The 13,190-nt window shown below is 44.5% G+C and overlaps 1 protein-coding gene across 1 annotated transcript in view; it reads right to left on the bottom strand.

The window, feature by feature from the left end:
• TPRG1 (tumor protein p63 regulated 1) overlaps positions 1–2,175 on the bottom strand; it is a 158,687-nt gene extending 156,512 nt beyond the window's left edge. Inside the window, exon 1 of the mRNA XM_040253120.1 lies at positions 1,983–2,175. The gene's annotated coding sequence lies outside the window, so the exon portion shown is untranslated. The remainder of the gene's footprint in view (positions 1–1,982) is intronic.
• Between the last annotated feature and the right edge of the window lie 11,015 nt (positions 2,176–13,190).

Genomic DNA, 13,190 nt, shown 5'->3' with positions numbered 1-13,190 from the left:
ACAACCTCAGTGAAAAAATCCTTCTCTCTGCTGATGGAAGACCACCTCCACCATGCCCCTTCCCCTTTAGTGCATGCTAACTAGATCCTACCCACTTCCCTAATCCAAAACTTTATAGCACCTCAAAAGTCAGCCCTTAAACCTCTTCTCTCTTCCATCTACATTGACTTCTTTGAAGATCTCATTTAATTTTATTGCTGTAAATAGTATGTGTCTATTGATGATGACCACTTTTTATCTTCAACTCAGATAGCCTCACTGAATCCAGGGTTCATATATTTAGTCACTACTCAACATCTCCAGTGCCTTCCTGGCCAAAATAATCTCCTGATGCTCTTTCAAAAACCTGTTCCTCTCACGGTCTTCTCCATCTCAGATGAAGGCTGCTCCTTCCTACCAGTTGCTCCACAAATTCTTGGAGTCATCCTGGTCTCCTTCCTGTCTCATTACTCCCCCTGCAATGAATCAAACACAAGGTCTAAACACTTGTTAACACCTCCGCCATACCTGCTCATCCAAGCTTCCACAGCAATCATCTGGATGATAGGAAAAGGTCAAAGTAAAATTAAAACTTGTCTTTGTAAGGAGTCTCACAGAGCATCTGGGTTTAGTCCCCAAAATGACCCTGTTAACACTTCTACTTAGGGCTGCCCAACACAATTCACTACAGGTAGTAACCAGTGAAAGAGTTAAAGCCCCAGAGATCACTGGCCACCCGGCCTTGTGCACACTGTGTCCCCTTTCTGAGCCTCAGTTTCTCTATTTTGAATAAGGTAATTGCTTAAGTGATCTCTTCAAGACCCTTACAGGCAGAAAGATACTAAGAATATACCAAAGAGTGCTAAAAATTACATAACCTTGCAACCCACTGCATTGTGGTGGGCCCACAGGGATGAATATTAGCACTGTCATAACAAACTCAAACAGACACACACGCACACACACATCCACAAAAGAAACATTTCCTTCCACAACCAAGAACAATATAACCTTCAGAGCATGAAGAGAAAAATGATAGCCAAAATTAGCATCTTAAAAAAATAAACTACATAATCACTGAAGATGAGATTTTCCTAAAACTGTAGAACAATGAGACATAATGATAGCTGTCATAAGAGAGGAAACTGCAGGAGTCAGTTGGAAAGGATTTGGGAGTGTTCCCTCCTCCCATTGAGATTTGGTTTTCCACATATCTCAGTAAGACAGAAAAGCTAAAATATTTCCCTAGGGCCATTGCGATCAGTGCCTCCTAACACTGCTGTTGACATTAAGAAAGTGTCATTCAGCCCCACATGAAAGCCAGAGCACGTGTCAGGCTCCATATCAGTGTTCAGTTAACAAGGCCCCTTTATGTACAAATTCTCGCTAGTCCTCTAAAAATAGTTTGATGAAGCCTAGATATCACTATGATATCTCTCTGTCTCTCAGATGAATTCAAAATATCCCTCCCAATCTCCCTGCAAGAAAGGAGCACCTTTTCTTGGCCATTTGACAGCTTACGAAACACATTCACTTCTCTTGGCTTTTTGAGATAAGGTGTGACCTGCCGGGGCTGGGGGCTGGGGGGCCTGCAGTAGAGGGAGAGAAAAGGAGGCATCAGATCTAATCTTGGCCAAAGTCTGCAGATCAAACTTGAACAAATCACTTCAATTCACTAAGCCTCAGTTCCTAAGCCACTGAATAGAGAAAATTACTCCTATCCCATGATTCTTACAGTGCAGTTAAGATCAAAATCAATAGAGAGATAAGTATGTCAGGGGATTTTATAGGCTGAAAAATGCTGGTCTACAAATATCATCAACCCTGAGCAGTAAGGAAAAATGGAACACTTTTTTCATTGGGTCACAGAGAATATGAGTCTAGATGGAAGTACAAGGCAAGGGTGGAGGGGACCTGAGACACAAGTCGGGGCCAAGATAAATCAGTTCATAGAGAGAAGCCCCATCTCTTTGTAGAACCAGTGAAAAGCCATCTGGTCTTACCTGACTAGACTCTTGCCGGTACTCAAGGATGTGTTCTTCTTGGACGAAGGGGGCCAGACCACAGACAGTAGCCAGGGGAGGTGTGGTTGGCTCAGAAGAAGTCAAACAAGAGGAAGTTCTTGTGTTCTCAGCCCACTCAAGCTGAAAAAATCTTGCTCACCGACAGGGCTGAGGGTGATGTGATTCACCTTCAACAAAGGGTCAAATGAAAAGACTAGGGATGTTTACAAGCAGGAACTCCACCTGTCAGAGGTGGGGAACCAGGTTTGTGGGAGGGGCCTTTCTTGTTCTACAATGACACACCTCTCTCTTCTGTCCTCTGTCTCAAGAAGTCCTGGATTTTTCTGCCTACTCCCTCTTTGATTCAACTCTCCTGATGGGATGGACAGAAGCCTCCTCCCCAGCATCTATATGCTTCCCCTTCACAGTAAGAAAGCTTAAGCTTGAAGACTACACTTCATTTATTAATGTTAATAAATAAACATTATTTATTGATTGATTTTTTGGATATTTATGATTTTGAGCATCGTCATCACTTTCAGCTCAGGAGAGGAGAGGCATGAAGAGCAGTATGTCTATGAGAACACACACAAACTCTCTAGTCAGTATTCCTGGTAGAGTACTTGCCACATGACACTTTTCCTTTTAAGTCGATGTCCCTTTTAATAGACTGTGAGTTCCATGAGAGCAAGGACCACATCTTATTCTCCTATAGATTCTCCACAATGCCCAACATGTGGCAAGCACTTAATAAATACATATGGAATGATCATTTAGTATCTAGTTAGCTAGAGGGGTGGGATGGGGGTGGGAAAGAGGTTCAAGAGGGAGGGTATATATGCTGCTGCTCTTGCTAAGTCACGTCAGTCGTGTGTGACTCTGTGCGACCCCATAGATGGCAGCCCACCAGGCTCCCCCGTCCCTGGGACTCTCCAGGCAATAACACTGGAGTAGGTTGCCATTTCCTTCTCCAATGCATGAAAGTGAAAAGTGAAAGTGAAGTCACTCAGTCGTGTCCGACTCTTCGTGACCCCAAATATACTTATGGCTGAATCATGCTGTTGTACAGAAGAAACCAAAACAACATTGTAAAGCAATTATCCTCCAATTAAAAATAAATAGATAAAGAAGTCCTAATGATAGGCAATGGGCTTCCCTGGTGGCTCAGATAGTAGAGAATCTGTCTGCAATGCAGGAGATCCAGGTTCAATCCCTGGGTCAGGAATATCCCCTGGGGAAGGGAATGGCAACCCACTCCAGTATTCTTGCCTGGGAAATCCTATGGATAGAGGAGCCCAGCAGGCTACAGTCCATGGGATCCCAAAGAGTTGGACACAACTGAGTTACTAACACTCAGTGATAGTAAAGAGAGGATCAACATATAGATTTTCTTTAATTTTTCATTTGATTTATGAAAATACTTAGCTGATGCTGCTTTCATTTGATTCAATAAATGAAAACATTTCTCTTCAAAACAAATGTGCATGCATGCTAAGTCACTTCAGTCATTTCTAATTCTTTTCAACCCCATGCACTATAGTCCACTAGACTCCTCTGTCCATGGGATTCTCCAGGCAAGAATATTGGAGTGGGTTGTCATGCCCTCCTCCAGGGGATATTCCTGACTCAGGGATCCAATCGATGTCACTCAGGTCTCCTGCACTGGCAATTGGTTTCTTTACCACTAGCCCCACCTGGGAAGCCCAAACAAATATTCCTCTTATAGAAAAGAATTAGTATCTATTTAATGAATTCTGTTCTGCCATTTAGTGGCTTTGCAACCTGTGGGAAGCTGTATATTAACTATTCTAAGCTGATATTTCTGTAAATCGGGGATATCATTCCTCTTTCCAAGATGCAGATGCAATTTGCAAGGCAGCCTATCAAAATGAATATAGGATAAGACTTAACATGGCAACACTTGCTAGAAAATGTAACTGAACATTAATGAATTTTTCTGAGGGATTCCTTGGTAGCTTGGTCTTCTCTGGTGACTCAGATGGTAAAGAATCAGCCTGCAATGCAGGAGACCTGGGTTCAATCCCTGGGTTGGGAAAATCTCCTGGAGGAAGACATGGCAATCCACTCCAGTATTCTGGCCTGGAGAATTCCATGGACAGGGAACCTGCTGGGCTACAATTTATGGGGTCACAGAGTTGGACATGACTAAATGACTTTCACTTCACTGGTAGCTCAGTTGTTAAAGAATCTGCTTGCAATGCAGGAGAGCCAGGTTTGACCTGGAGAAGGAAATGGCAATCCACGCCAGTATTCTTGCCTGGGAAATCCCATGGACTGAGGAGCCTGGCGAGCTACAGTCCATGGGGTTGCAAGAGTCAGACACAATGATCTTGAAACCCAAATAAGAGTTTACTACTTAGAGAGTCAGTGTAAAGTAAAATATGAGCTATGAAGAGAATCATAGGTCCACATGATTTTTTACAAGGCTCCACAACGTCTATGGCTTCCCAGGTGCTTCAGTGATAAGGAATCCACCTGCCAGGGCAGGAGACACAGGAGATGTGGGTTCGATCCCTGGGTTGGGAAGATCCTGTGGAGGAGGAAATGGCAACTCACTCCAATATTCTTGCCTGGAGAATCCCATGGACAGAGGAGCCTGGTGGACTACAGTCCATGAGGTCGCAAAGAGTCGGACACGACTGAGCAACTAAGCACCACACATACAATGCCTGTGATGTAGTCAGTTTACGCTTTCATTCAGCAAGTAGTTAACTGAGCAAGGACACTGGCCATTGTCAGTTCTCAGAGCAGACAAGGATAGGAGAATGAACTAGACATAGTCTCTGGCATAAGGAGCTCAGGAAGATGAACTATATAGACAATGGTGAGCACCTGAGATGAGAACAAGAGCCGTGGGAAGCCACAGGAAAGAGCAGTCTCTGGACTCTTCATAGAGGAAGTGGCAGCCTTAGCTCTAGGGATTGTAAAGAAGAGCTGGAATTTCAATAAGTGCCGATGGTGGGGCTGGATATAAATGTTAACTGTGAGATGGACTTAGCCACCGTTCCCTGACCTCACTGATTTCTGTCCTCCTTAATATAGACTCCAGGATGAAAAGCGTTTCACAAAACTGGTATGTAGGTCACACCACTTACACGCCACAAAACTACAGGGCAATTAGAAGTAATTGCGAGACAAATACTGTTCCCACTTGGCTCCAAGTGTCTTTATGATGGCTCAGGATGGGGGCAAAAATAGAGAAGGAGCATAAAGATGCTGAATCCCAGCCTGATCATTTAAGAGTGGGACCAACCGAGGCATTGCTATTGAAGTTACTGCTGTATCGAGTTAGTTTAAAGGGCAAGAGACTGTGAAAAAACACCACAGGTCCATGTGGCAGCTATCTAATTATCACTGGGCTTCCAGGGGCTTCCGAACCCTCCTCCCAACTCCTGCTACACTCCTGTCACAACCCACCTAGCAGGAACTGAGCAGGAAGCGATCCATCCAGAAAAGAACACGAGCAGAAGAAAGAACATCACAGAAAACACAGGCTCTGGTTCCTCGTCTGCCACTCATGGGGGTCATCTGCAAGTAGCTTAGTCTTCCCCAAGCCTTGGTTTCCTTTTCTGTGCAATGGGAGTTATAATACAGATCCTACTCCCATCCCTGGGTGAAATTCTGGAGATGATGCCAGCCCTGTAAATGCCAACATTTAGGCATGAGTGGGCAGTGCTATTATGATGGGACATATGATGACACAAGGGATTTGCCTCGTGTCTACTGTTTCCAGTTATATATCACAAGCTATGTACAGATCTCCCAGTGGATGAGAACATAATCACAAGTTAAGGAGCAGAGAATCACAGAAAACGTGTACTGGGTAGGCACTTAGAGATCATTTCTCTTGGAGCGTCAACCCTTCTCCCTCTTCTGCAACAGCCTTTATGACTGATTCCCCTTCCTCCCCTATTTCAATCCTGCGCGCCGTGGAGGGAATATAGGTTGTTTCTTGTTTGGGTAAGGGAACACTAATTTATTAGACCTCCTCCCCTTCTGCCATTTTTCAGATGGAGACAGAGAAACACCCCATGTACACACAGCTGGCTCTCATCCTGGCCTCTGCAGGGCTGTTCTCTTTCATACGTGCTGGGGGCAGCAGAAGGGCAAGAGAAAACATGAGGAGGCATGGATCTTCACTATGTCTGAACCAGAGCCCCCTCCACTCTAGGATCCCCCCCCGCCCCCCCACACACACACCCTGGTGCAGAGAAGGATTGGTACATAGCCATACATCACTAGGGTAAATAGATTCTGTCTATAGGAATCCCACATCCCCACTCCCCAGCTATGCGCTCTCCCCAGGAGTCTTTTGGGAAAGAGGAACACAGCGATGATGAATAGATCCAGGCAGCAGTTGCTGAAGCAAATAGGAACCAGCAGGCCAGTTATCAAGCAGAAGTACATGAGTATATTATAATGAATTTCTCCTTCTCTGGAGTTCCAATAGCACGTAGCAGGCATCACTACTATTATTCTTAATTGTGGTTACTTTCCTCTCATGATAGTAGTTGTCTACTTTCTGTAAAGGTAGGGGTGATGTTTTAAACATTCTCTTCAGAATTTAGCATAATAAAGGAGCTAGAGGTACCACCCAGTAAGACAACAGAGGTGCCCAAGAGATGCCTGATAGATGGAAGAATAAACAAATGCATGAATATATGATCTACTATCTCCTTTCCCGGCTCCATGAGGTCTTGATGCCTGAGAGGTGACAAGCAGGAGAAAGAAGCAATAAGCTCCCCTGTGATTTTGACATGGAACTGAACTTAGCCCAAAGCGTCTTTTTGCCTCTCTGTATTTACTCTGGACAATCTGTCCTTTATCAGATGACCTCAAGTCTGGTTGGAAATAGGCACATTTTATTGGAGAATATCATCCTCTTCCAGTTTCGTTTTGCTGAACAGACACTTGTCTGCGTTGTTGTATGTGGGGCATCCAGTAGGACTCAGACAAATTGCTTCAGCTTTCTAAACGGTTTTGTTTCCTCCATTCAATTATTCTTTATAACCCTTTTCCATCCTGTACCTCACTCTTATTCCCAAGTTCCCATTTAATCCACAATGAGAGGGCACAATTGTGCGGTTACTCAGCCTCAGGCTGAGAAAGAACATGGAAGCTGGAAGGTCTGAGATTTAGATCCCATTTGTCACCAACAAGTAGTGTGACCTTCCACCAATCACCTTTGCTATCCGGGCCTGCGTCTCTTTTGCAAAATAACATTTGCCACAGAATCTAAAAGCAATTGCTTGAAACTCTCAGGGCCCCAAGCTGTAGTCATCCTTGTGCTATCTTCCACATTTAGTGCAGCTTGGGAAGACTTCTCGTTTTTGGCTTGGGTTGGAGGCAGTGGTCTGGTGTCTATCGGCTGAGTGAAGTCCCTTCCCTCTCTACCTCAGATCCCCACTCCACACCTTGAGCCACCACCACCCAGAGCAGACTCACAAGACTGCAGTCTGAAAGTGGCACATGCCCTGGCATACAGAAGGGCCCCCTGCATGGTTTTGCTCTGCTGATACCATTTTAAGAGCCTTGATAATTCCAGACCACTTTATCTGCCTCCTGAGAAACCTGTATGCAAGTCAAGAAGCAACAGAACTTTACATGAACAAATGACTGGTTCAAAATTGGGAAAGGAATAAGACAAGGCATTAAATTGTTGCCTTGCTTGTTTAACTTATGTGCAGAGCACATCATGAGAAATGCTGGGCTAGATGAATCACAGGCTGGAATCAAGACTGCTGGGAGAAATACCAACAATCTCAGATATGTAGACGATATCACTCTAATGGCAGAAAGTGAAGAGAAACTAAAGAGCCTCTTGATGAAAGTGAAAGAGGACCATGAGGAAGCTGGCCTGAAACTCAACTTTCAAAACACTAAGATTGTGGCATCACTTCACAGCATATTAATGGGGAAAAAATGGAAACAGTGGCAGATTTTATTTTCTTGGGCTCCAGAATCACTGTGGATGGTGACTGTGGCCATGAAATTAAAAAATGCTTGCCCCTTGAAAGAAAAGCTATGACAAACCTAGATAGCATATTAAAAAGCAAAGACATCACTTTGCCAACAAAGGTCCATATAGTTAAAGCTATGGTTTTTCCAGTAGTTATGTATGGATCTGAGAGTCTGACCATAAAGAAGGCTGAGCACCAAAGAACTGATGCTTTTGAACTATGGTGTTGGAGAAGACTCTTGAGAGTCCCTTGAATTGCAAGGAGATCAAACCAGTCAATCATAAAAGAAATCAACCCTGACTATTCATTGGAAGGACTGATAGCTGAAGCTCCAAAACTTTGGTCACCTAATGTGAAGAGTCAACTCATTGGGAAAGACTCTGATGCTGGGAAAGACTGAGGGCAGGAGGAGAAGAAGGCAGTAAAGGATGAGATGGTTAGATAGCATCTGATTCAGTGGACATAAATTTGAACAAACTCTGGGAGATAGTGAAGGATGGGGAAGCCTGGCATGCTACAGTCCATAGGGTCACAACGAGTTGGAAATGACTGAACAACACAATAATTTTTGAACGAAGGGCCTGCATTTTCATCTTGCACTGGGATTTCAAACTGTGTCAACATTCCTGCCCCTCCTTTTCTACCCCCACTACCCCAAAGCAAGAGAACTAAGAAGCCTTGCTGCTGCTAAGTTGCTTCAGTCATGTCTGACTCTGCACAGCCCCACAGACAGCAGCCCACCAGGCTCCCCTGTCCCTGGGATTCTCCAGGCAAGAACACTGGAGTGGGTTGCCATTTCCTTCTCCAATACATGAAAGTGAAGAGTGAAAGTGAAGTCACTCAGTCGTGTCCGACTCTTAGCGACCCCTTGGACTGCAGCCTACCAGGCTCCTCCGTCCATGGGATTTTCCAGGCAAGAGTACTGGAGTGGAGAGGGAAACAATGGCACAGCTCTGCCAGATAGGGATGGCTGTGAAGGGACTGCCCAATGCATAGCCTAGCTGTGGAACGCCCTTCCTTATACATATACAACCTAAGAAAGGACAATGACAGGAAACTTGCCACAGGCCCCACCTCTATCAACATCTTCCTTCTTGAGAGCCTCTGGAGCCTGAGTCAGGCCAAGGAGTGGCTCACCATTCCTGCTAAGCACTGGGCTCCTCCCTGCTTTCAGGTGGAAATGCAGGTTGCCTTGGACCAGACACCACCCAGCATCACAGAGCTGGGCAGGATCTCAGAGCAGAACCCAGGCAGCTATCACAACCCACCTTCCGGCATCAGTGAAACAAACTGCCCCAGGTTAGAGAATGGACTGACTCAAGTTCACACTGTGAGTCAGTTTCCCAGGCTGCTTTTGGCATTAATTCTCTTTCAGATGCGATCTGCAGAGAAAATCAAACAAACAAACAAACCTGTTATTCTGTCACACAGATAACATACTCCCACACCTAATGCAGAGAGTTACAGAGTCTGATGCTCAATTTATATTGGCCAAATTAAATGAAAGATGACCCTGGTATCTTAAAACTGTAACAAGATGAAATATCACCTTGGCTCTCTTCTGTCCCAAATTCTTCTGAGAGCCTCAGTCATTTCACATGTCTCAGTGGGAAAGAAATCTAAGGAGGAGGCAAAGCTTGACAAAATTTAAACATGTGAATAAAGAGTGTGTGATAAACTACAGTGCAAACAGAGACACACTTTTGAAACATTGAGACATGAAGGAAAATAGGAGGAGCACTAGTTAGGATGAAAGGGATTATGCACCTGTGTGGGCACAGAGAATTACTTCTGGGTCTTAGTTCACTAGCTCTCTGGGTGTTCTTAGGCAAGTACATCTCTGGGAAAGTTTCTCTCTGGCCTTTGGCTTCCTGGTCAACCACCTGAGGAAACCTGGACACACTCACAGTGAAGTCCCTTCGAGAGCTGGCATTCTGTGCTTCTAAGTAACCATTGTTATCACCTCCATATCAGTGTCAGGACTTTCAGACTGATTTGCAGAGGAAGATTACCTTCCAGAACCAAAGTTAGTGCAAAATAATGAAAGCAGCAAAAGAATTCAATTCAGAAAGTTGAGTTCTGGCTATAGGGAGTGATCCAGAGAAGAAACTGCTATGGAATTCTGATCCAAAGAGATAACACATTTCTGAGGGACAAAAGTATGTTGGGGTGAGTATCTGAGGAGGGACCTTGGGCAAGGAGGCTCCCATTCCCCAGTGACTCAGTTTGGACTGGCCGACCCCTCCCCCTTAAGCACAGTCACTTGAACAGTCTAGTCACTCTGCTCTGCTGGAATGTGTGATGATGAAGAGAACAGAAGATTCTAAGGGTAAGACCATGTTACTGAGTAGGTCTGAACAGTAGACCAAGGTGTTCTTAAGTTTCCTATTTATTATGTTTTAGGGACCGTGTTCTATGATTGTCATGACATTTGAGGAGTTCCTGTGAGCTGTATCCAGATGGCAAACAAGACAGCCTCAAGTAGCCTCCCCAAGTCCCATGGGGAAAGAGAAAACAATGTGCCTTTTCATCTGACTTGGTCCCTGACCCAGCCACACTCCTGCCACGTGAGTGATGTGGCGCATCAGCAATTTTCTGTGACGTCTGAACCAAAGCTAGAACCACAGTGTGGCCTTTGTGACCCAAGTCTCAGGCCAGACCTTCAGCACAGGACATCCTTTAGGGCCAGGACCGGGAAAGACAGCCATGAGATAACATCTGATGTGTGGGCAGAGTCTGTACCACTGGCTTGAGAACTTGCCATTAAAAATGCATGTTAAATAGGAAAAGGAGTATGTCAAGGCTGCATATTGTCACCCTGCTTATTTAACTTCTATGCAGAGTACATCATGAGAAACGCTGGGCTGGAAGAAGCACAAGCTGGAATCAAGATTGCCGGGAGAAATATCAATCACCTCAGATATGCAGATGACACCACCCTTATGGCAGAAAGGGAAGAGGAACTAAAAAGCCTCTTGATGAAAGTGAGAGAGGAGAGTGAAAAAGTTGGCTTAAAGCTCAGCATTCAGAAAACGAAGATCATGGCATCTGGTCCCATCACTTCATGGGAAATAGATGGGGAAACAGTGGAAACAGTGTCAGACTTTATTTTTTTGGGCTCCAAAATCACTGCAGATGGTGACTGTAGCCATAAAATTAAAAGACACTTACTCCTTGGTAGGAAAGTTATGACCAACCTAGATAGCATATTAAAAAGCAGAGACATTACTTTGTCAACAAACGTCCGTCTAGTCAAGGCTATGGTTTTTCCAGTGGTCATGTATAGATGTGAGAGTTGGACTATAAAGAAAGCTGAGCACCGAAGAATTGATGCTTTTGAACTGAGCTGTTGGAGAAGACTCTTGAAAGTCCCTTGGACTGCAAGGAGATCCAACCACTCCATCCTAAAGGAAATAAGTCCTGGGTGTTCATTGGAAGGACTGATGTTGAAACTGAAACTCCAATACTTTGGCCACCTGATGTGAAGAGCTGACTCATTGGAAAACACCCTGATGCTGGGAAAGATTGAGGGCAGGAGGAGAAGGGGATGACAGAGGATGAGAAGGTTGGATGGCATCACCGACTCAATGGACATGAGTTTGAGTAAATTCCAGGAGTTGGTGATGGACAGAGAGGCCTGGCATACTGCGGTTCATGGGGTCACAAAGAGTTGGACACAACTGAGTGACTGAACTGAACTGATTTCTGATTTACTAGATGAGAACCACTGGGGTGGGCCCAGGAATCTCCATGTTAGGAAGTTCTGCCAGATAGCTGTTCTGCACATAAAAGCTTGAGAAGTAGAGTGTTTCACTTTCTCAAACTACTCTCAGAAAACTCCAATAGGGAACAGACTATGAAAAACTCAGGGACAGGAGCTTAGAGACTGAATCCATACCTGCTGCAAGGAGGTAGTGGTGAAACACACACAGCTGGATGGTAAGCAGAGGGGAGTGTGTGATAAAGTTAGAAGACAGGTAATTTGTACATAGGTGACCCAGAGCCCTTCAATTTCTGTCTTGCTCTTAACTGTAGGATGCAAGAGCTCCTAGGTGAACTTTGAATTTCAGCACCTACATCCCAAATCCTTAGCTGGATTCCTATGCTCTCACTGCCTGATTAAACACAGAAGTACTTGCTTAGCAACAATAATAAGAAAAAAAGATGCAAGGGACAGGGGCCAGAGCCACCTGCATGGTGTAAAGGTTTACAGAAGAGAAAACCTGAAGGCTCTTGTGAGGGGAAGGAGACTGGCCATCCATGCCTCTAAAGAGGCCCCCCGCCACGTTCAGGGGGGGGCCAGTGAGTACAAGCTTCCTCTCCCTGGAGTTTTCATAAAGCACCCAGGTGACGTGGAGACTGCAGAGGGAACCTGCCACACAACATGCCATATCCGTTTTCAGAGGGTGTCAACACCCTCCTTCCCACACCTGCTATTCCCAAATATCACAACCTGATTTTTTTCTCCAGCCTCCTGTCTTGATGATGATGATTAAATATTCATGGGATGCTGTGATGCCAGCATACTTTGTGAAATTTCAGAAACCTTTTTTTTTTAACTGAAACATTTCTTTTTTTCTTTCAGATGATCCCAATTTTGAAGAGAGGTAGAAAGAATGACAAATGCCAGTAACTCAAAAACTAGAAACTGTACCAAAAAAGCTAGCATCCTAAGTTTTCACAATTGTGTTTCAAGCCTACAGTGCCCCACTTTAAGAAGAGGAAAGCACAGAATCTAGAAATCAGAGATCCAGGAGTTGTTCCTACTACAAAAGAATTCTTCATTTTACCACGGGGTTCATTTAAATAGCAAACTTCCCAACTCTAGGTAAAATATTATATAAGCAAATTTATTTATGTATGTATTTATCATTTAATTATTATGCAAAAATATGTTCACCTTATTTGAAAAAAAGGTATATATTCTGAAATCAGAGTCTGCTAGCTAAGGCATCATCTTACCCAGTGGCTTTCAAAATGAGCTTCAGGGAGCCCTGGGGTTCCTCCAAGATGCCTCTGGGGCCACCCTGAGACACAGGCTGGGCCTGCAAGGTGGAGCAAGGAGGTCCCCATCTCAGATCACCCAGCACAATTCTACTCCCCCCAGGTATATATCAGAGGTACATGTAATGTTTAGCTTCTAAGAAGTTGAGGGAAGGTATCTAAAGCACTCACAGAAGCCTAATTCCTTAATTTTACATTTTGGAAAACTAATACAAAGACACGA

Source organism: Oryx dammah, unplaced genomic scaffold (assembly GCF_014754425.2).
Source record: "Oryx dammah isolate SB20612 unplaced genomic scaffold, SCBI_Odam_1.1 HiC_scaffold_2, whole genome shotgun sequence".
NCBI lineage: Eukaryota > Metazoa > Chordata > Mammalia > Artiodactyla > Bovidae > Oryx > Oryx dammah.
This window is presented reverse-complemented; position numbering and strand designations above follow the sequence as displayed.